Genomic DNA, 22,776 nt, shown 5'->3' with positions numbered 1-22,776 from the left:
GGCGCTCCGCTGCTAGGCGAGCTTTCGCCAATCCAAGCCCCTGTCTCTAGGCTACTCCCCAAACAGCACTTCTAAGAACCTTTTGTATAAGATCAAGTGTAGTAGCGTTCTTATAAGTTTAGGATATGGCGGGTGAGGGGAATGTAAACAGATGCGCAAGAAGCGCATGATGCGCATGGAGCTGGCGCTCCGCTGCTAGGCGAGCTTTCGCCAATCCAAGCCCCTGTCTCTAGGCTACTCCCCAAACAGCACTTCTAAGAACCTTTTGTATAAGATCAAGTGTAGTAGCGTTCTTATAAGTTTAGGATATGGCGGGTGAGGGGAATGTAAACAGATGCGCAAGAAGCGCTGAAATAATATCCGTAAATGGTAAAAGTTTGCCAGTGTATTTTGTGGATAACACAGCAGGGTGGCGACAAAGTTAACAACTTTGATGTGGAATCCATGAAAACAACCCAAATTTCGGCCTGACAAACCTCGTTTGATAAAGGGACGATGTATGGAGGCAGCTATATGGACGACTTTTGGAGGTAGCAATGGAGACAACGTGTGGAGGCTGCTATGGAGACAATTCAATTTGGATAGTGCCTGTATGTGGCAGTCCAAAAAAGTTTTCAAACCAGAGGAGCAGGTAGGTGGCCCTCCAGAAAAATGGAATAGATTGAGTGCCTGTATGTGGCAGTCCAAAAAATTTTTCAAACCAGAGGAGCAGGTAGGTGGCCCTCCAGAAAAATGGAATAGATTGAGTGCCTGTATGTGGCACTCCCAAAAATTGTTTAAAACAGAGGACCGTGTCGGTGGCCCTCCAGAAAAATTAAATGCATAAAGTACTATACCTAGAGCCAGTGGGCCCTGTCAAAAAACAGCCAGTTTCCTCTGCTTTACTGTAGAAAGAGGAGGAGAAGGAGGAAAATGAGGAGGAGGAGGAGTGGATAAATTATTCAGGTTGAGCTTCCTTCACCTGCTGGAGATTTGAAATTAGGAGAAATCCATGCTTTATTCATCTTGATAAGCGTCAGCCTGTCAGCGCTGTCAGTCGACAGGCGTGTACGCTTATCGGTGATGATGCCACCAGCTGCACTGAAAACCCGCTCTGACAAGACGCTAGCGGCAGGGCAGGCAAGAACCTCCAAGGCGTAGAGCGCCAGTTCGTGCCACATGTCCAGCTTTGAAACCCAGTAGTTGTAGGGAGCTGTGTGATCATTTAGGACGATGGTATGGTCAGCTACGTACTCCCTCACCATCTTTCTGTAAAGATCAGCCCTACTCTGCCGAGACTGGGGACAGGTGACAGTGTCTTGCTGGGGTGACATAAAGCTGGCAAAAGCCTTGTAAAGCGTACCCTTGCCAGTGCTGGACAAGCTGCCTGCTCGCCTACTCTCCCTCGCTACTTGTCCCGCAGAACTACGCACTCTGCCGCTAGCGCTGTCAGAAGGGAAATACTGTTTCAGCTTGTGCACCAGGGCCTGCTGGTATTCATGCATTCTCACACTCCTTTCCTCTCCAGGGATGAGAGTGGAAAGATTTTGCTTGTACCGTGGGTCCAGGAGAGTGAACACCCAGTAATCGGTGCTGGAATAAATTCTTTGAACGCGAGGGTCACGGGATAGGCAGCCTAGCATGAAATCTGCCATATGCGCCAGAGTACCAACGCGTAAGAATTCACTCCCCTCACTGGCCTGACTGTCCATTTCCTCCTCCTCCAACTCCTCCAACTCCTCTTCTTCTGCCCATACACGCTCAACAGTGTAGGACTCAACAATGGTCCCCTCTTGCGTCTCGCCAACATTCTCCTCCTCTTCCTCCTCATCCTCCTCCACCTCCACCTCCTCCGATATGCGCTGAGAAACAGACCTAAGGGTGCTTTGGCTATCAACAAGGGAATCTTCTTCCCCTGTCTCTTGTGAGGAGCGCAAAGCTTCCGACTTCATGCTGACCAGAGAGTTTTTCAACAGGCCAAGCAGCGGGATGGTGAGGCTGATGATGGCGGCATCGCCACTGACCATCTGTGTTGACTCCTCAAAGTTACTCAGCACCTGACAGATATCAGACATCCACGTCCACTCCTCATTGTAGACTTGAGGAAGCTGACTGACCTGACTACCAGTTCTGGTGGAAGTTGACATCTGGCAGTCTACAATGGCTCGGCGCTGCTGGTAAACTCTGGATAACATGGTCAGTGTTGAATTCCACCTCGTGGGCACGTCGCACAACAGTCGGTGAGCGGGCAGTTGGAGGCGGCGCTGCGCTGCCCTGAGAGTGGCAGCATCTGTGCTGGACTTCCTGAAATGCGCACAGATGCGGCGCACCTTCGTGAGCAAATCAGACAGATTGGGGTATGTCTTGAGGAAACGCTGAACTATCAGATTTAACACATGGGCCAGGCATGGCACATGTGTCAGTCTGCCGAGTTGCAGAGCCGCCACCAGGTTACGGCCGTTGTCACACACAACCATGCCTGGCTTCAGGTTCAGCGGTGCCAGCCACAGATCAGTCTGCGCCGTGATGCCCTGTAATAGTTCTTGGGCGGTGTGCCTTTTATCGCCTAGGCTCAGCAGTTTGAGCACCGCCTGCTGTCGCTTAGCGACGGCACTGCTGCTGTGCCTAGAGCTACCGACTGATGGCGCCATGCCCACGGATGGTCGTTCGGAGGAGGAGGTGGAGGAGGGGTGGGAGGAGGAGGAGGCATAGTAGGCCTCAAACACCTGGACCGAGGTAGGCCCCGCAATCCTCGGCGTCGGCAGTATATGACCAGCCGCAGGGTCACACTCGGTCCCAGCCTCCACCAAGTTAACCCAATGTGCCGTCAGAGATATATAGTGGCCCTGCCCGGCAGCACTCGTCCACGTGTCCGTGGTCAGGTGGACCTTGTCAGAAACGGCGTTGGTCAGGGCACGGATTATGTTGTCTGACACGTGCTGGTGCAGGGCTGGGACGGCACATCGGGAAAAGTAGTGGCGGCTGGGGACCGAATACCGAGGGGCGGCCGCCGCCATGAGGCTGCGAAAGGCCTCGGTCTCTACTAGCCTATAGGGCAGCATCTCCAGGCTTAGCAATCTGGAAATGTGCACATTAAGGGCTTGGGCGTGCGGGTGGGTTGCACTATATTTGCGTTTCCGCTCCAGCGTCTGGGGTATGGAGAGCTGAACGCTGGTGGATGCTGTGGAGGATCGTGGAGGTGACGATGGGGTTTTTGTGGCAGGGTCCTGGGCAGGGGGCTGACTATCAGCTGACACAGGGGAAGGAGCAGTGGTGTGCACGGCCGGAGGTGAACGCGCTTGTTGCCACTGAGTGGGGTGTTTAGCATTCATATGCCTGCGCATACTGGTGGTAGTTAAGCTAGTAGTGGTGGAACCCCTGCTGATCATGGTTTGGCAAATGTGGCACACCACAGTCCGTCGGTCATCCGGTGTTTCCTTAAAGAACCTCCAGACTTCTGAAAATCTAGCCCTCGCCGCAGGAGCCCTCGCCACGGGAGCTTCACTAGTTGACACATTTGGCGCTGATGCACCAGCTCTGGCCCTGCCTCTCCGTCTGGCCCCACCACTGCCTCTTCCAACCTGTTCTGGTCGAGGACTCTCCTCCGTCTCAGAAGCACTGTGTTCACCCGGCCTCTCAACCCAGCTTGGGTCTGTCACCTCATCATCCTCCGATCCCTCAGTCTGCTCCCCCCTCGGACTTCCTGCCCTGACAACAACTTCCCCACTGTCTGACAACCGTGTCTCCTCATCGTCGGACACCTCTTTACACACTTCTTCCACTACGTCAACAAGGTCATCATCACCCACAGACTGCGACTGGTGGAAAACCTGGGCATCAGAAAATTGCTCATCAGCAACCGGACAAGTGGTTTGTGACTGTGGGAAGGGTCCAGAAAACAGTTCCTCAGAGTATGCCGGTTCAAATGGCAAATTTTGCTGGGAGGGGGCAGACTGGGGGGGAGGAGGCTGAGGTGCAGGAGCTGGAGGAGTGCCGATTTCGGTGACATGGGTGGACTGCGTGGAAGACTGACTGGTGGACAAATTGCTCGAAGCATTGTCGGCAATCCACGACATCACCTGTTCGCACTGTTCTGGCCTCAACAGTGCTCTACCACGAGTCCCAGTAACTTCAGACATGAACCTAGGAAGTGTAGCTCTGCGGCGTTCCCCTGCTCCCTCATAAGCAGGTGGTGTCTCACCCCGCCCAGGACCACGGCCTCTGACCCCTGCAGTAGTTGGACGCCCACGTCCCCGCCCTCGTCCTCTACCCCTAGCCCTCGGGTTAAACATTTTGAAAATGAGAGTTATAACTTGTATTTTTTTTTTAACTTTTTTTTTTTTTTTTTTTTTGTGTTTTTTAGTTTTTAAAACCAAATGATGCTATCCTATTGCTATGGCTATTTTCTAGCCAAGTATTACAGCACACTACTATGCCAGATGAGATGACGCTGAGTTATGAAAAAAATAAACGTAAAATAAAAAAGGAAATGGCAGACTGTGCCTAGTTGAAATACAACCCCGGGCCCTAATAAATTTTCCCACTTCGGTCTTTGCGATGGATATGTGCGTCACTAAAACACAGTGGTCGCAAGTCTGACTCCAAATTGCTCCCAATTTGATAGTAGATGCACTGCAGCAAGTACAGCCACCAGCAGATCAACCAGAAATCAAATATATATAACGCTACTGTAGGCGTAATTAAGACGTTTGTATTCTCCTATGGCTATTTTCTAGCCAAGTATTACAGCACACTACTATGCCAGATGAGATGACGCTGAGTTATGAAAAAAATAAACGTAAAATAAAAAAGGAAATGGCAGACTGTGCCTAGTTGAAATACAACCCCGGGCCCTAATAAATTTTCCCACTTCGGTCTTTGCGATGGATATGTGCGTCACTAAAACACAGTGGTCGCAAGTCTGACTCCAAATTGCTCCCAATTTGATAGTAGATGCACTGCAGCAAGTACAGCCACCAGAAGATCAACCAGAAATCAAATATATATAACGCTACTGTAGGCGTAATTAAGACGTTTGTATTCTCCTATGGCTATTTTCTAGCCAAGTATTACAGCACACTACTATGCCAGATGAGATGACGCTGAGTTATGAAAAAAATAAACGTAAAATAAAAAGAAACTGGCAGACTGTGCCTAATTGAAATACAACCCCGGGCCCTAATAAATTTTCCCACTTCGGTCTTTGCGATGGATATGTGCGTCACTAAAACACAGTGGTCGCAAGTCTGACTCCAAATTGCTCCCAATTTGATAGTAGATGCACTGCAGCAAGTACAGCCACCAGCAGATCAACCAGAAATCAAATATATATAACGCTACTGTAGGCGTAATTAAGACGTTTGTATTCTCCTATGGCTATTTTCTAGCCAAGTATTACAGCACACTACTATGCCAGATGAGATGACGCTGAGTTATGAAAAAAATAAACGTAAAATAAAAAGAAACTGGCAGACTGTGCCTAATTGAAATACAACCCCGGGCCCTAATAAATTTTCCCACTTCGGTCTTTGCGATGGATATGTGCGTCACTAAAACACAGTGGTCGCAAGTCTGACTCCAAATTGCTCCCAATTTGATAGTAGATGCACTGCAGCAAGTACAGCCACCAGCAGATCAACCAGAAATCAAATATATATAACGCTACTGTAGGCGTAATTAAGACGTTTGTATTCTCCTATGGCTATTTTCTAGCCAAGTATAACAGCACACTACTATGCCAGATGAGATGACGCTGAGTTATGAAAAAAATAAACGTAAAATAAAAAGAAACTGGCAGACTGTGCCTAATTGAAATACAACCCCGGGCCCTAATAAATTTTCCCACTTCGGTCTTTGCGATGGATATGTGCGTCACTAAAACACAGTGGTCGCAAGTCTGACTCCAAATTGCTCCCAATTTGATAGTAGATGCACTGCAGCAAGTACAGCCACCAGCAGATCAACCAGAAATCAAATATATATAACGCTACTGCAGGCGTAATTAAGACGTTTGTATTCTCCTATGGCTATTTCTAGCCAAGTATTACAGCACACTACTATGCCAGATGAGATGACGCTGAGTTATGAAAAAAATAAACGTAAAATAAAAAGAAACTGGCAGACTGTGCCTAATTCTACTCAAACCCCTAATAAATTTTCCCACTTTGGTGTTTGAGGTGGATATGTGTGTCACTAAGAGCTAAACACAACGGTAGCAAGTCCCCCTGCTAATTCCTCACAATATGGTACTAGCTGCAAATAAAAAAAAAAAAAAATTATAACGTTATTGTAGCCCTAAGAAGGGCTGTTGGGTTCTTTAAGAATCACTCCTGCCTAACAGTAAGCTAATAGAACACCCTAACGCTTTCCCTGAGCAGCAGCAGCTCTCTCCCTAGCGGCATCCAGACAGAGAATGATCCGAGCAGCGCGGGCAGCGGCTAGTCTATCCCAGGGTCACCTGATCTGGCCAGCCAACCACTGCTATCTACGTGTAAGGGTACCACGTCATGCTGGGTGGAGTGCAGAGTCTCCTGGCTTGTGATTGGCTCTGTTTCTGGCCGCCAAAAAGCAAAACGGCAGGAGCTGCCATTTTCTCGAGCGGGCGAAATACTCGTCCGAGCAACGAGCAGTTACGAGTACGCTAATGCTCGATCGAGCATCAAGCTCGGACGAGTATGTTCGCTCATCTCTAGTCCCTGTACATCACTCGTTCATGAGTGAATCATCCCATGTAAGATCTTCAGAAATGGGCTACAGCTATTAAAAAACAAGTGCCTCCCACACATCCTCTCAACCTCCTGACCACTACTTGGACCTGTTGACAATATTCTTTATGTACACATCCATTGTGAGCAGCACTGAACTTCATTTACCTCTGTTTGTGGTGGCAAGTCTAGGCTTTAAAAAAATGACTATTCTTTTGAGTGTATTTAATAAATGGCTTATAAAAGTAACTAAAGGTCATACAAAACAAATTATTATTCAAGGAAAGAAATCTAAAAGAGCATTATATTCCTCTAATCTGACTGTAGATTGTGCCAGTTATGTTATTAAATAGACATGAAAGCCGCTACGTCTGCATAGCTCAAGGACAGGCAAACAACAGCATATGATGGTGAGGGGACGCCCTATAACCCGTAGAGACTAAAACCACTGTATTTATCTGACAAAGACATAGCAGACAGCGCCATGAGAAGCTGATTAGATGAAATTCAATGACATTTCATTTGTTGGAAGAGGCACGACACACAAAGTCACAAGGAACTATTTTTACCAGTTTTTCATGGACATGGAGAGTCGAGATGTAGAGAAAAAGTTGAATATGTAATCTCACGTCTTCATAAACTATATTGCTTTTGCATGGAAAAAAATCCAATAGGGATGCAAAATCAATGAATATGATATCAATGAATCAATAAAAGCTAGCATACCTGGGTACGTGTAGGGGCCCAGAGCTGCCTGGATGGCCTACATAAGGCTGTAAAGAGACCTGTAAAGGGAGGCTCTGTCGCCCAGGGGTCTACTGAAACCTGAAGACGACCCTTAATAAAAGTATCACTTGATTGTACGGAAAATATGCATCAGATATCTCTCTGGGTGATAGATTAGCCATAAGCTGCACAAGGATTTGGTCTACAGCTATGAGCGTAGTCAGTCTTACGAGGTCATTTATCTTATCTCTGGTTGTTTTGGCTTATTTTTGCTTCTTGGGTAATTTAGCATTCTAACTTTTTCCTTGTGTTAAATGGGGTTTTTTTCAGATCTTATTTTGCGACATTTGTTACAAATGTCTAAAAATATTGCACAAATGTCTCAAGTCACTTCTTTCCTTTTTCTAAGCTTTCCATAATTATGGTTTCATCTGGAGTTTTTTGTGCCAAATAATGGTGCACATTTAAGACAATGTGAAAAGATAAATGTCATTTGTGACATTTAGAACATCTGGAATAGAAAATAAAAGTGTCTTACTGGCGATAAACTAATGTCTGGGGGACTTCAGTGCACATTTCATAAAGTCGCAAAAATTGCAATGCCCCAAAAAGAGTTTCAAAAAAGACAAAACAGGAAAGATAAATGACCCCCTTAAACATTCATACTATTCATCTGCACCAAGCCATTTGAACTTTCCTAGCAATACACTACTACATAAACATGTACAGGCAGTTAGGTACAAGATAGGTTCCTTTGGTTTTTTTTGCCCCAGTGACAATTGGATTTTCAAAATTTTTAGCTGTAATGGGACCAAGGATTATCCATAAAGCTTCATTACAGACACCTTACAGCTGATCATTGCAGCCTGGAATTAAATTAAAGCATCCACAGAGGTCACCAGTGGTCACAGTGGGCAGAGGGGTCCGTCTGTAACTAGGGTTCATCTGTAAGTCGGTTGTCCGTAAGTAGGGGACCGCCTGTACACGTTTTCCACGTAAAGCATGCTTTTTATAATTATAACAATATAACATATAATTTATAACAAATTGTACTAACTATCAAAAGTCTCTCCTTAGCAACACACTGAGCATTGGTAAAGAGAGTCCATATTCATGTATAATGTATGGTATTCCAGCAGATTATTTCCTTTTACATGCAGAGGGACCCTATTTAGCTTTTCTTTCATCTCTCTCCTCTTTATAGAGCTTTGTATAGTAATTTTTAGTTGTAACCCTTACTGCACTTTCACTGTCAATTACTAACTGTTAGCATGAATAGCTCCTCTCTGCCTCTCATTATCCAGCAAATACTGAATGATATATTCAGGCCGGTACATATTTAACACATTAAATGGATTGATAAATATTAAATAAATAAATAAATATATATATATATATATATATATATACTTGCAGAAAAGTCCAAGCAGCACACAGGCTGAAGGTCCTCCAACAAATACAAAATAGAAAATCAGCATCACTCCAGAAAAACTTCATAGAAACAATCCGCTTTATTCCATAACCAGTTGTGACAGCGACGTTTCGACTTTGAACAAAGCCTTTTTCAAGCTTTGTTCAAAGTCGAAACGTCGCTGTCACAACTGGTTATGGAATACAGAGGATTGTTTCTATGAAGTTTTTCTGGAGTGATGCTGATTTTCTCTTTTGTATATATATAAAAGAGATAGAATTAATACTTACCTTTGGTCCAGCATTGTGCCTCCATCTATATATATACATTCATTAAAAGTCACCAGATGGTTTAGAAAAACAATTTACAGTTACCACCAATGGGGATGGGAGGCACAATTCTGGATGAAAGGTAAGTATTAGTTCTATCTCTTTTTTTTTTTACAGCCCCTGTGCAGTTTATTAAAAATTTAATGATCCTAGACAGCCCCTTTAACAACATCTTCTAAGTATAACAAGGATATTTCCATCTATATCCACATATCAAAGGTCAGGTCCACCTACTTCAATGGAACTGTTTTTGGCATAAGTTGGCAACATGGTAATAATCAAATTTTTGGTCATACAAATTACATAAGTAATTGGACAATTTTGCTATAGATTATGTCTAAGGCTGCATTCACACCACTTTATTTGAATACCTTCAGGTGTATGCTGAACGTACCTATACTGGACATATACAGGCAGATGGAGCTCCCCTTTTTGTCTCCGTCTGCATAGTATACATTTCCTGTAGGAAACACAGAATGGAAAGACACAGCTGATTCTTTCCACCCTGCCTCCTTGCTCACATATACACTCAGCGGAGGCCATAATAGCCATGGGAGACAGATGCAACTGTTTTGCATCCAACTCTAACCTTCCCTGAGCATATGCTCTGGGAGGATCCCAATGATGTATCTGCCCATATAAGGACAATAAAATCACCGTGGGAAACACTCTGGCTGCTGCTGATGTTCTCTCCTCTTCCCACTTTTATGGGGTAATGGGAAGAACAGCGACTTATCCCACCACTGTATGTGTATACAGTGGGGTACATCCTAGCTCTCTGTTGTAAGGACACACCCAAGTTATCCTTGCAATGAAGGGCAAAAATGTGTTGTGAATGCAGCCTAAGTATCACCAACAACAGATGCAGAGGAAACCAAAGTTTGGAAATATTCCCTTTCCTTATGACTGATCCTTTCTTCCCATGGGAGATACACCAGTGAGGTCAAGTAGAGGCTTATTCACAAGTTTCTCTCAAAAAGACATTTATGATTGCCACATACTTTGTTCTATGCACCATCCATGACCTATCCCCCAATAATAGCTCTTGGCCCCAGAAGTTATATCAGAGGTTATACATGTGACAGCAGCATAATGCGTCTATTTGCAGCATAATTTCATGCAGATTGTGAATTCTTCAGAATGTTTGAGATGCTTCTTCTGGAAACACTTCAGAATTGTCACTGACTGCAATATTTATAGCTAATTGCCATGTGCCGTGGTTGTCGATGAGATCTGCGTGATTGAACTTCTCTTTATATCTGACGAGCTTTGGCAAGAACTATTGAACCCCCCTTGCTAAGACTGTTTTGCGTAATACTATACTATATTACAAATAGATTGCTTTATAAGTGTTTGCATTTTAGATCGGCACATATGATCACATCCATTAACAGTTACTGAGTTCTCTTTCCTTCCCATCCTCCCTATAGGTGGACATGTACAGATATGTTGGTCCTGAGATGACCAGCTATTGAAAACTGCATGATTTTTGGATTCTGTCACAAGATTTCTATCCTATATGTGTCACTTTGTGACCAACCAGTGGTTGTATCGTGAACTGCAGCCTCTTAGTATTTGTATTATATAGCTTTAATGACTAATGGCTTCAGGAGGCAAGTTGAGCCTCTTGCTTCAAGCGTCTACATGTACAGCAATTGCGGGGGCAGCATCAGGGGTGCAGTCACCTGCTTCAAAGTAGAAGCTGACACTTAAAAATAGCATCATATGTCAACATGGGTGTGAGACACCCATTTCTGCTGGATGGGTTGGGCGCGTGCCGTTCTTTTGCTCATCTTAGGGCGGATTCACACGAACATGTACCCACCTTCCCATAGCACGACGGGCACATGGCAGCGCTTGGTAGAGGAGGAGGGGGGGTGAGCGCTGCTCCTCCCCGTCCCTCTCCATAGAGATATAAGGCGCACTGCGACGTATTATGGGAAAAGGTAGGACATGTCCTATCTTTTCCTGGGTACCATACTGCTCCATACCGTGCCGCTCCGACCATATGTGGCCATTGCCGGCCCATTGGGGAGGTATATACGGCGGACGTATGTATGTCCCTCTACGATTATGTGAATTCAGCCTTAGGCAGCAGAAAGTTTAGGTTCAATCCTGAAAAAATGCCTGGGGGCTAGAAAATCCCTTTAACATCTATAGTAGAATATGGATTGAAAAAAAACTCAACTACAGCATTTCATTCTTTGCCATTTGGGGGGGTCAGTAGAGTCTTATCGGCAGTCTTACTTTGGACGTAACGGGGAGAGTGGCCTTGTATATGATGCCTGGAGTCCCATTCCCAGTACTGTGTTAGGTCTGTGAAATATCCCCGCCACACAGTGTAGGTTTCACGGACCATGTATGGTTTTATGTTTATTAATGGAAACCTACCACCATGGTTCTACCTGTTAAGGTACATCTGATGGCAGGCTCGTCTAATCTATAGTAGGATAGCCCTTTTTACAGCTAATCCTTTAGTCCTCCATATCTTTAATCATTTTTAATTGCACTAATATGCAAATTTACCAAAGAGGCTACAGCAGCGTGCAGTAGCCGGAGCTGAGGCTACACTCGACCCCCTAGTACCCTCTCGCGATCCGCGTACCAATCAATCTTCAGCAAGCATAGAAACCAGCTTTGCGGATGAGTGTGCACAGTTCCTCGTGGCTGAAGATGTATTGGTAGGGGGATCCCAAGAGGTTACTGGGAAGTGGAATAGCCGCGCTGTAGCCTCCGCTCTGGCTACTCGACGCCCCAGTAGCCTCATAGGTAAATTTGCATGTTAGGGCAATTATAAATTATAAAAGATATGGGGGCCAAACAGATCAGCCATGACAAGGGTTATCCTACTGTAAATTAGAGGAACCTGCCACTGGATTGAGATTAATAGTGGTGGTAATTTTCCTTTTGTCCTTAATCTACATCTATACATGTGTCCAAGGACTGCTGTGGGGGACCAGGGTAATCTTGCTGTTAGCTTTTGCATTTTCCTCCCCGCCATGGACAGTCCCCATATAGAGTGATTGGACACTAAACCACCAGTTCATAAGAATCTGAGGGTGTGTATGATGGAGGGCTAAAGCAGAAATAATAATAGGTTATTCGTACAGTTTCCTCTAAGTGAGAAGCTTCTTAATTGGACCTCATGTACGATCTTGCCCGCAACCATAGCAGAAATCTCTATGTATTCCGCCCAGTCTAAATTCCTGTATGACTGTTTGTGAATGTTCAGAACAATTTCCCCAATCTAATGTTTTACGGGGAGGTCAAATGTGTGTTATGGGTACATTTTAAGTTGTCATGACCACAGGGAGGGTGTGTAAATGTCATCTGCTCCAGCCCATTACGTCATCCCATGTGGCTCTAGCCTTGAGCTGCAACAGCTGGCAGTCATACAAAACTTATTTTCCGAAGCCGGTACCATCCTTGGCAATCATCATAACCTCAATCTAATTACATGTATTGTGAAAAGTTTCAACATTATTGTGATTTACATCAAATATTTTTTCTGCTGGCTGGATGTCTGCCCAAAGAAACTCCGATGATTTATATGCCTCTTTATATGGTCATTGATGTCACAGGGGCTACACAAGGAAGCTGGAGGACACCGATTGATGCCTAAAGGCAATTATGGCCACAGTGAAATTGATCAGGACAATGTAGAATTAACAAGTTAAAGGGCTTGATTACTTACCTCATGTTTTTGTGTATGTAAGTGTGTATGTGTGTGTGGGGGTTATTAGTTAATTTACCAATATACATCTATTAATAGTTCTGCTCTGCTTTCTTGTTATGCAAAGTGAAGCCTCCTATCTTGTCTTTTACCTCATCAGTCAGACATTCCTGTCCAAAAAATGGCTGCAGATGGAGGGTCATGTGATCTCTAACTGTCCATGAACAATCCCCCTGCAGGATCTTTTGATTGTTTTCATGGATATAAGATCAATGTCCTGGCAGATGGATTGTTCATGGGCAGTTAGAGATCACATGACCCTCCATCTGCAGCCATTTTATGGATAGGATTGTCTGACTGATGAGGTAAAAGACAAGAGGCTTCACTTTACATATCAAGGAAGCAGAGTTGAACTTTTAATAAATGTAAATTGGCAAAATACCTAATATCCTGCCGCCATACACATTACAAAAAACATGAGGTAAAGTTGCCAATCCCTTTAAGGTCTCCTAAGGACAAAAGTCCATTTACTAATCAAGTTTTCTAGGACAATGAGAACATGATGATAGGCCACTAGCTAGAAAATTACAGAAAACCCCCTTTGAGGTGTTGTCCACTTTCAGCTAACAATTGCTAAAATTTGTGTAATGAAAAGTTCTACAATTTGGCAATATATTTTCAAGATCTCGGCTTGCTGTCCATCTATAGAAAGCTTCTATGTTTACTTCCAGTGGATAGAAATCTGTCCATGGTCATATGATGGACACGCAGGAGCAGGAGCCGTTATTGACCATCACATGACAACGGACATATTTCTACCCACTGGAAGTAAACATAGAAGCTTTATATAGAAGGACAGCAAGCAGAGATCTAGAAAACTGTGAGGAATTGCTACAGAAAGTATATTAGAAAATTGTATAACTTTTCCTTACACAAGGCTTATCTGTTACTTGCTGAAAGTGGACAACCCCTTTAAATACTGCATCACACCCCTAAACAATATGGGGCACGTTTACTTACCCGGTCCAGTCGCAGTCGCGTGCATTGTCCGACGAGGATTCAGGTCTGCCGGGATTCACTAAGGTTGTGCGCCCGATATCCAGCAGGTGTCGCTGCTGCGCCGAGGTCCGCCGGAGTTCATCTTCTTCTTCCTGGTGCATGTAAGTTCTTGATCTTGCGACACAAATCCTTTTTTTAAATTCCGCATTCTTTCTGAATCCGTCGGGTTGTCCGTGAAAGCCGGCGATGATGCGCCACAATCTGATCGTGTGCGCCAAAATCCCGGGGAATTCGGCGCAAATCGGAAATATTTGGAAAACCCAATGAAAGTGCGGCACTCGGACCCTTAGTAAATGACCCCCAATATGTCTTCATTGTCTGAAATGGATATAAAATACATAGTCAATGCTGGTCACTGTATATTTCGTAAACTAACACTGGAATCAATGTGACTACATGTATTTCGATGCATTATGCATTGTCATTACTTACTATTATTCAGTATGATATTAGTTCTGGAATTAAAATCGCTGCATGAGATTAAGAATGTGTTATGAAGGAGAAAATGGAAGATCCTCAGGGACATTTTTCAATATTGTCAAATTAGTTTTCTTAATAAAGTGTGAAGCATCAGAGACTCTGGTGTTGATTTTATTTCCCAGTCCCCAGTTGCCATAAGGCTTTTTAAATACCTGAATGAAATCTGGTTTTTCATGATGCCGAAAGCTTGAGCAGGAACATTGCACTTATTATTATATTTCTTCAGAATTTATTTTGTTGCTTAATGGCTTTTAACGTTATTAATGTATGCAATATGTTTTGGGATTCTTGCGCTGGATTCGGGTCCGGCCGGGATTCACTAAGGTAGCTCCTCCGACGTCCACCAGGTGGTGCTGCTGCGTTGAAGAGCATCGAAACGTACTGGAATACACCGAGCCGGGCTGAGTGAAGGTAAGTGCAATTTTCGCAACACATTTTTTTTTTTAAATGCGGCGGTTTTTCCGAATCCGTCAGGTTTTCGTTCGGCCATGCCCCCCGATTTCCGTTGTGTTCATGCCGGCGCCGATGCACCACAATACGATCCTGTGCGCCAAAATCCCGGGGCAATTCAGGGGAAATCGGCGCAAATCGTAAATATTCGGGTAACACGTCGGGAAAACGCAAATCGGGCCCTTAGTAAATGACCCCCAATGGGTTTTTACAGCACCGGCTTGGTATGACTACACATGGCAGTTCAGTTTTGCAGGTAAAAGAACTAATACTTACCTCCGCCCTTCCAGCCACTCCAACATGGTGCCACCAGTGGCGTACCAACCGCGGTCGCAGTGCCACCATCACCACCAGCCTCTGATGGTATACAGTGGCACAGAAGTAAAGTCAGGATGACAGCATATATCTCTATCTATTTATATGTTTCACAGTGTATAATGGGAAAAAAGCAGACACAATAATAAGAGCCGTGTGATATTAACAGCTTGTGCACCTGTGTGACATCACATGACCATGAACAAATATCTGTCCGCTGGAAGCTTTCTATAGAAGGACAGCAATGTCTCTACAGAAATTTAGAAAACCACGAGGAATTGATTCAGGAAGTGTATTGGAAAATTGTATAACTTATCATTACGCAAGATCAATTATTTGCTGAGAGTGGGCAACCCCTTTAAGCAAAGTAACTTATTCAACCTTACTCAGCACACTGAGATATATGTAAGCTGTCAGATATGTCACCCCCTCCACTTAGGAGATGTCATTAGTAGCAATAAGTAAGTAGGCAAGTAACTGAGGCTATAGAGAAATATGACTCTGCAAGGGTTACAGTATTCTCTTTTTACTCCCCTTTTACTTCCTTGAGAGAACATAATCCTTCTTACAGTATACAGCTGGAAAATATATCATATTAGAGAGGTATCAACCATACATAATACTGAAATGCTGTATCCAAGCTATCAACCTTACATGGTGCTGAGCAGCTATATGAAAGCTTCCTTATAACATGTACAGGCAGTCCCCGGGTTACATACAAGATAGGGTCTGGAGGTTTGTTCTTAAGTTGAATTTGTATGTAAGTCGGAACTGTATATTTTATCATTGTGATCCCAGCCAGAACTTTTTTGGTCTCTGTGACAATTGGATTTCAAAAATGTTGGGTTGTCATAAGAATCAATATTAACACTAAAGCTTCATTACAGACACATTTGATACCTGTTACAGATGTTTATTGTAGCCTAAGGCTAAATTACAATAAATTACCAATATTCAGTGGTCCGTTTCTAACTAGGGGTCATGAGTTTGGGCCTGTGCCCATAATGTTTAAAGATGCAGCCAATAAACGTGACAGCATGTACTGCATAAGTGGGGCATGTAAGCTTCTGAAAGTTATTGATGGGCATGAGGATATGTTGCATGAGTGCCCCAATCACTTTACCTCATGTTTTTTGTAATGGGTGTGTAAGTGTGGGGGGGCAGGATATTAGGTAATTTACCAATATACATCTATGAATAGTTCTGCTCTGCTTTCTTGATATGTAAAGTGAAGCCTCCTGTCTTTTACCTCAGCAGTCAGACATTCCTGTCCATAAAATGGCCACAGATGGAGGGTCATGTGATCTCTAACTGGCAATTGTTCATGGACATATAGAGATCACATGACCCTCTATCTGCGGCCATTTTATGGACAGGAATGTCTGGCTGATGAGGTAAAGGATGAGAGGTTTCACTTCACATATCCAGAAAGCAGAACAGAGCTATTAGTAGATGGTAAATTACCTAATATACTGCCCCCACACTTACTCACACATTACAAAAAACATGAGGTAAAGTGGCCAGCCCCTTTAAGTACCCACCACTGACTCCTGTCTTATGAAATTCTTGCCAGAAGAAGAATCTCCTATATACTAAATATTCATTTATTGATGTGGCCGATGTTACAGGATTGCCAAAAATCAGTCTTATCTCACAAATAGGTTGCATGCCAAAGTCACTTGTACAAATATCTCTGTTTTGAGATAATCCCTAAAATAATATTCCAAGTTTGCTCAGTGCATTGACTTCCACTTGTCTATAAGGTAATGTAGACATGGACTTTCCCATTGGAACAATTGCTCGCTCTCTTATCTGTACCTTGCATACGACTGCTTTTTCCTTTCTATAAAGTAAACACTGTACCCTGTGACTGCTGAAAGTTTCATGCAGTCATCCGTGTAGTGGAGTAAAGGCTTATATAAGGATGGCCAAGTTTTTATTTCATATTTTTCATCAGACAGATAGAAAACATTCCATGGTATGAAGACAATCGCACTTAATGGTGTGGAGATAATTAGGTTTCCTGAATGTGTGGGATTTTCTAAATACCTAATTCCGTTCTTGCAAAATGACTCTTAAAATTAAGAGTGTTTTGTTTAGTTTTTAGCTTCATTATACATAATGTTTATAGGCAATCATGCAAATTATATATCGCGGGAAGGAATCTTCGGAGGTCTAGCGCATGTAAGTTTGGATTGTCTTTTAAACAATACAACGTTAAGCAAAATATGGAAAAAAGGGATAAAAATGAATGTTGAAAAGCGTTTCAGGGAACAATACTTCTCTTCCCCTAAATAAGCCTTTGTACAACCTTGTAAAAAGTTGGCAATTCTAGCGCAAGCCATGAACTTTGGCATCTTGCCCACCATATTAGGGTGAATCGGGGAAGGCCAAGAAGGTGGGCTGCACCAGAATGCCAGCGCAGGTTATAGCCGAAATTTATGCCAGCAATTTGAAGGCTTGCATTACTTGTGTAATTGACTAGGTCAGGCTGTAAGTAATAGACTGGTAAGCACACCTCTAGCTCAGTCTAATATACGCACCCTAAGGGAGGACCTGGCGGCATTTATTGGGCAAAACAAATTCATCTCACCAGCATCCCCATTGCTTATTGGTGAACGCTGCACGGATTATTATAGAAGCCAAGTTGACCCAGGTATAGATCCAATACTTGAGAAAAGATATTTAAGAGGTATTTAAGAAGCAGGTCCGGCTCCAGGTTTCAATAGGTACCTGGGAAACAGAGCCTCAGTGGGCCCCTATGCAATAAACTCAGAATTAAGAATCAAAATTTCAGAAACTAAAATAGATCCCTGTTCCCTAAAATATTCCCTAATTCATCATCCCAAAAGCCCCCTCATGGTTATTTCATATTAAGCCCCCACTTAAGCTGCCTGGAAGTGAGATTGGGCCGTGTGAGCCCTCCAATAGATCTGGGCCCCGGCACTTGCCCAGGTATGCCGGGTGCTGTCGCCAGCCCTGTTGTGTTCTCTTTCAAAGTAATTTTGCATTAAATCCATTTCGTTTCCCACAAGTAAATCCACTTAACACTGCACAGTGTACATACAGGATGTATATAATGACTAGCCTGGCAGCTCAAATCACATGGAGTGCACCAGTTACATGCAGTCTATGCCTGTGCTTTGTGAGCACTAAGGGTTAATAGCTTATCTGGACAGAGCTGATGCTGCCGATGACAAGGTGGGGGAAGGGAGCAGCATAGGGAGAGGAGAGACAGAGAAATTTCTGTAGAATCACAGACTGGGATTGAGGGACTGATAGGGAACAGGTAGATCTTGTACCTCACTATTCTGTGCAGGTGACATCTGCATTCTCTGTTCTGTACACTTCCAGCTCTGCTACATTCACTGTTACATGACCTCCTTCTCTGTGAGCAGGGAGCAGCAGCTCCTCCCCTCCCATAAATCTGTCTGAGTCTGAGTGTAAACAAGATACGGTCTCATAAGGCTTATCAGCACTTGGAGAGGAGGCAGCCATTGCAGCAATGAGGTAATCTGAGGGCTATAGCAAAGAAACTACTGAATATAGGTAACAAAGATAACAGGCAGAGTGGTTTTTCATTGATTTGTATCTGTGATAGCTGTATTTTTGTTAATAACAATGAATTGGAGAATATTTTATTTTGTTATCCTGAGTATATTTAAGAATCTTGTCTTTAATGGGCAATGGTACATATGGTGAAAAAAGGAATATGCAGACATTTAAAGACCTTTAGTTCTGTCAATAGAAACACATACTGGATGACTCATTGGATTCGTTTCTTGGATCAGCACCCTAAAAGTCTAGATTTGAATTGAAACTCCTAAAAAACTATGAGCCGCAGTGCACCCACCCCTATAGTTTATATGAGCTCTCAGTCAATAGCTACAGTTTCAAAAGGGAATACATTTTAAAACAATTAAAATGAAAAGAATGTTTAAAAATTCAAAAAAGAACTAGAAGCCACAGAACCGCTAGTGCTTTGTGGCAAATATAGCCCCGTTCCTCCCCCATCTAGAGCACCATGTTACTGTAATATTCTTAATTGGTAATTCTGAATAATACAGAATGTTATAGAACAGAGTGACAGCTATAAAAGCAATATTACCATATGACTTAGGGTTGTGGAGATATGTAATAAATCTATGTGTGTTAAAACATAGATTGGTGGCAGAAATGTTATTTTATTATATTTATGTCAAGTATATTACAATCTGCTGAGATCTGAGATCATAATATCATGACATGAGATTATAAACTCATAATGCTGAGATCATAAACCATAAGCAAACAGTGCCATATACTCTGCAGTGGCTGCTCTGAGTTATTGTAGCGTATCTCATATTTTTCTGAATAGCAGCATATCTGTTATAGCTTGGCCGGTCAGTGCACAGTATATAGAGCTGACTGCTGTATACTATACTGATGTACAGGCAGTGCCCTAGTTAAGGACACCCAACTTACAGACGACCCATAGTTACAGACGGACCCCTCTACCCACTAAGACCTCTGGTGAAGCTCTCTGGATAATATACTTTAGTCCCAGACAGCAATGATCAGCTGTAAAGTGTTTGTAATAAAGCTTTATCGATAATCCTTGGTCCCATTACAGCAAAAAATAATGAAAATCCAATTGTCAATGGAACGAAAAAACAATTTTGTCTGGAGCTACAATTATAAAATATACAGTTCCGACTTACATATAAATTCAACTTAAGTACAAACCCAAGGAACCTATCTAGTACTTAACCCACGGACTTCCTGTAATACTCGTCAGCCTGGGACCTGGGTGTTACTGCAAGTCGTAGTATTTGTCATCCTAAATACTAGAACCCTGATGGATTAGGAAAAGAAATCAAATTTTAATTTTTAACATTTTTTAAAATAATTTATTTTCACTGAAAGCACCACTGAGTCTTATAAATTGCTATACTTCTGACTTTTTCTCTTTTTTTCGTAATAATGGAATAGAAACAAGAATGCTGATGTGGCTCTTTGTTGGCGGTTGTTCTATGCCCACCATTTCCCAGGCAGGGAAGTCTTGATAAATCCCTTTGAAATCTTGCTAAAACAATAGTGGTACTAATGGTGCTTAACCTTTCACAGCTTGATTGCAACGATAAGCCGTATAACGTATTTACTTTACAGCGTCCTGTTGTCAAATAGCACTTAAAGGCAATAATAAGTGAAGATTTGGCCTCGAAAGGGCTGTTTACTTAAAAAATATTGAGCGGTTTTCCCATCTTACAGAGAATATTTTCTCATACAAGTACAGTAGAGGAATTAGGAGAAGACTTATATCGATCTACCGTACATAATACCGTATTTCTTTCTTATACTTGTGTCTCAAATAATGTTGCACAACTTGGGCTGTAAAAACAAGTCACGTGAGATTTACCGAGCACTTACTGTTGAGTGACTATTTTACTATCAATCCAAGGATGAAGGTTATTTTGTTGCTGCTCTTTCTTCTGTTCCTCAAGATTTCATATGTTTTGTTGATGTTGCCATATATGGGTTTGTTTTTTGTACGATGAGTTGTATTTTTTAATTGCAACATTTTGGTAATAATGGAAATATACAAAATTTTACACTGAATTTATGATGTACTGTATGACGTACATAACATATACTTGGCTTCTGTGGTATAGAGCAATTAAAGCAATACAAAATGTATATTGTTTATTGAAAAGTCTTAGTGTTGCCATATTTAGAGAGCCATAACTCTTATTTTTTCCTTTGATGGAGTTGAATTATAGCTTGTTTTTTGCACTGCAGTTTGTTTTATCATGATTGGGGGTTATGTGCAACTATTTCTGATCACTTTTTATAGTATTTTTTTTAGACTCTGGGGGTTATTTATCATAAGCTGGTGCCTGTGCGCCTCCCCTCCATGTCCCTCCACGCCCCCCCGCCCCCCTGTTGTGAAGGTGGCGGATTGGGAAAAATAATCGAAAGTGCTAGCATTAAGCAATCATAAATATCCTCCACTGTGACCAGCTTGTCATTCAGCATGATCTCTGCAATAAAGTATTGCAGTATATAAGTACCTTTGGGGGTGTAAAAATTTGTAAAAAATGTTTTTAAACTTAAAACAATTATAAATACCTAAATATTTAAATATAAATATCATTAACATGTTAGATATTGCCGTGTTCCAAAAGTCCCGATCTATCAAAATATAAAAATGGTTATTCCTGGCAGTAAACCCCAAAGTGGAAAATAGTGCCGAAATGTTCGAACCACCATTTTTTTTTCTTTTTTCCAACTCATAAAAAATGTGATTTTTAAAAAGTGATCAAAAGGTTGTATAATACACAAAATAACAGCAATGAAAATGTCATCTTCATCCCGCAAAATTGGATTGTACAAAGGTCTTATAGTATAGTATGAAAAAGTTATTGGCAGCATTAAAAAAAAATGTATTGTACAAAAGGTTTTCATTTTTTAAAATCTATTAAAACATATAAATATCCATATAAACTTGGTATCCCCATGATTGTACCAACCCAAGGAATAAAGGGGAGGTGTCATTTGGAATGAAAAGTGAAAGGTGTAAATACAGAGCCCACACGAAAATGGTTTCAAAACATTTGAATTTTTTTTCCTACTTCCCAGTATATGGCATGGAATATCAAATGCCCTCCATGGAAAGTACAATTTATTACACAGAAAACAAGCCCTAATACAGCTCTGTATATAAAGAAATAAAAAAGCTATGGATTTTTTAAGGTGGGGAGTAAAAACGAAAAAGTTTTTAAGTCATTAGGCGGTTAAAGCCATATTCTAACTAAGACTCCGTATGTTCTTTAAGGTGTTTTCTAGCCTAAATAATATTGATGACCAATATGGGACCAGGGGGTTTGCAACTTCCGCCACACAGTAGATGAACCAGGAAGCCATTTAGAGTATAACATACATTTTCCATTATAAACACCTAGAAACTGCTTTATGTTGTGATGAATGGCAAATAATCAGAATTAACAACATGTTATCCCATAATTGCCTAATACTCTCCATGAGCTGCAAATTCTCTTGTTATGTTATTAGAGCTACAATTTTCTTTTAATCTAGAGTATAAGACTTCTGAATAAGTGATCACTTATTTACACCACTGGTGAAATTAGCATTTTAAAAGACATCTATCATGTGCGGCTCAATACATCCTACAGCCTGGCTATACTGCTCGGATTTCCTTTTAACACAAACTTCTCACTATTGCGCTTTTGTAGACTACCCCTCCTTATCCTGCACTTCCCTTTCCATTCTTTATGTTTCTCTGCAGTAAATATACATCTATATGCATTGAATCTTAACACATTTCCTATAAATGTATGTACATAAAGGGGCTTATTTGCTAAGGGTCACAGATCGCACTTTCATCGAACTGTTCATAGTTTTTGGGATTTGCACAGCTTTGACAGGTATTTAGCAGGGGATTGTGTTGTACGTGATCGTATTGTGGCTCAGCTGTGCTGGCTCTTATGCGACAGAAATCGGGGGCGTGCCGTCAGACGATCAAACGGATTTGGACTGAGCGTGGGATTTAACTTTCAATTTGTGTTGCAAGACAATGCACTTACATGCACCAGGAAGAAGAAGGGGAACTCCGGCAGAGCTGAGTGGGGAAGCGACACATTCAGGATATCG

Source organism: Engystomops pustulosus, chromosome 3 (assembly GCF_040894005.1).
Source record: "Engystomops pustulosus chromosome 3, aEngPut4.maternal, whole genome shotgun sequence".
NCBI classification, from domain to species: domain Eukaryota; kingdom Metazoa; phylum Chordata; class Amphibia; order Anura; family Leptodactylidae; genus Engystomops; species Engystomops pustulosus.
Note: the sequence above shows the minus strand (reverse complement) of the source record.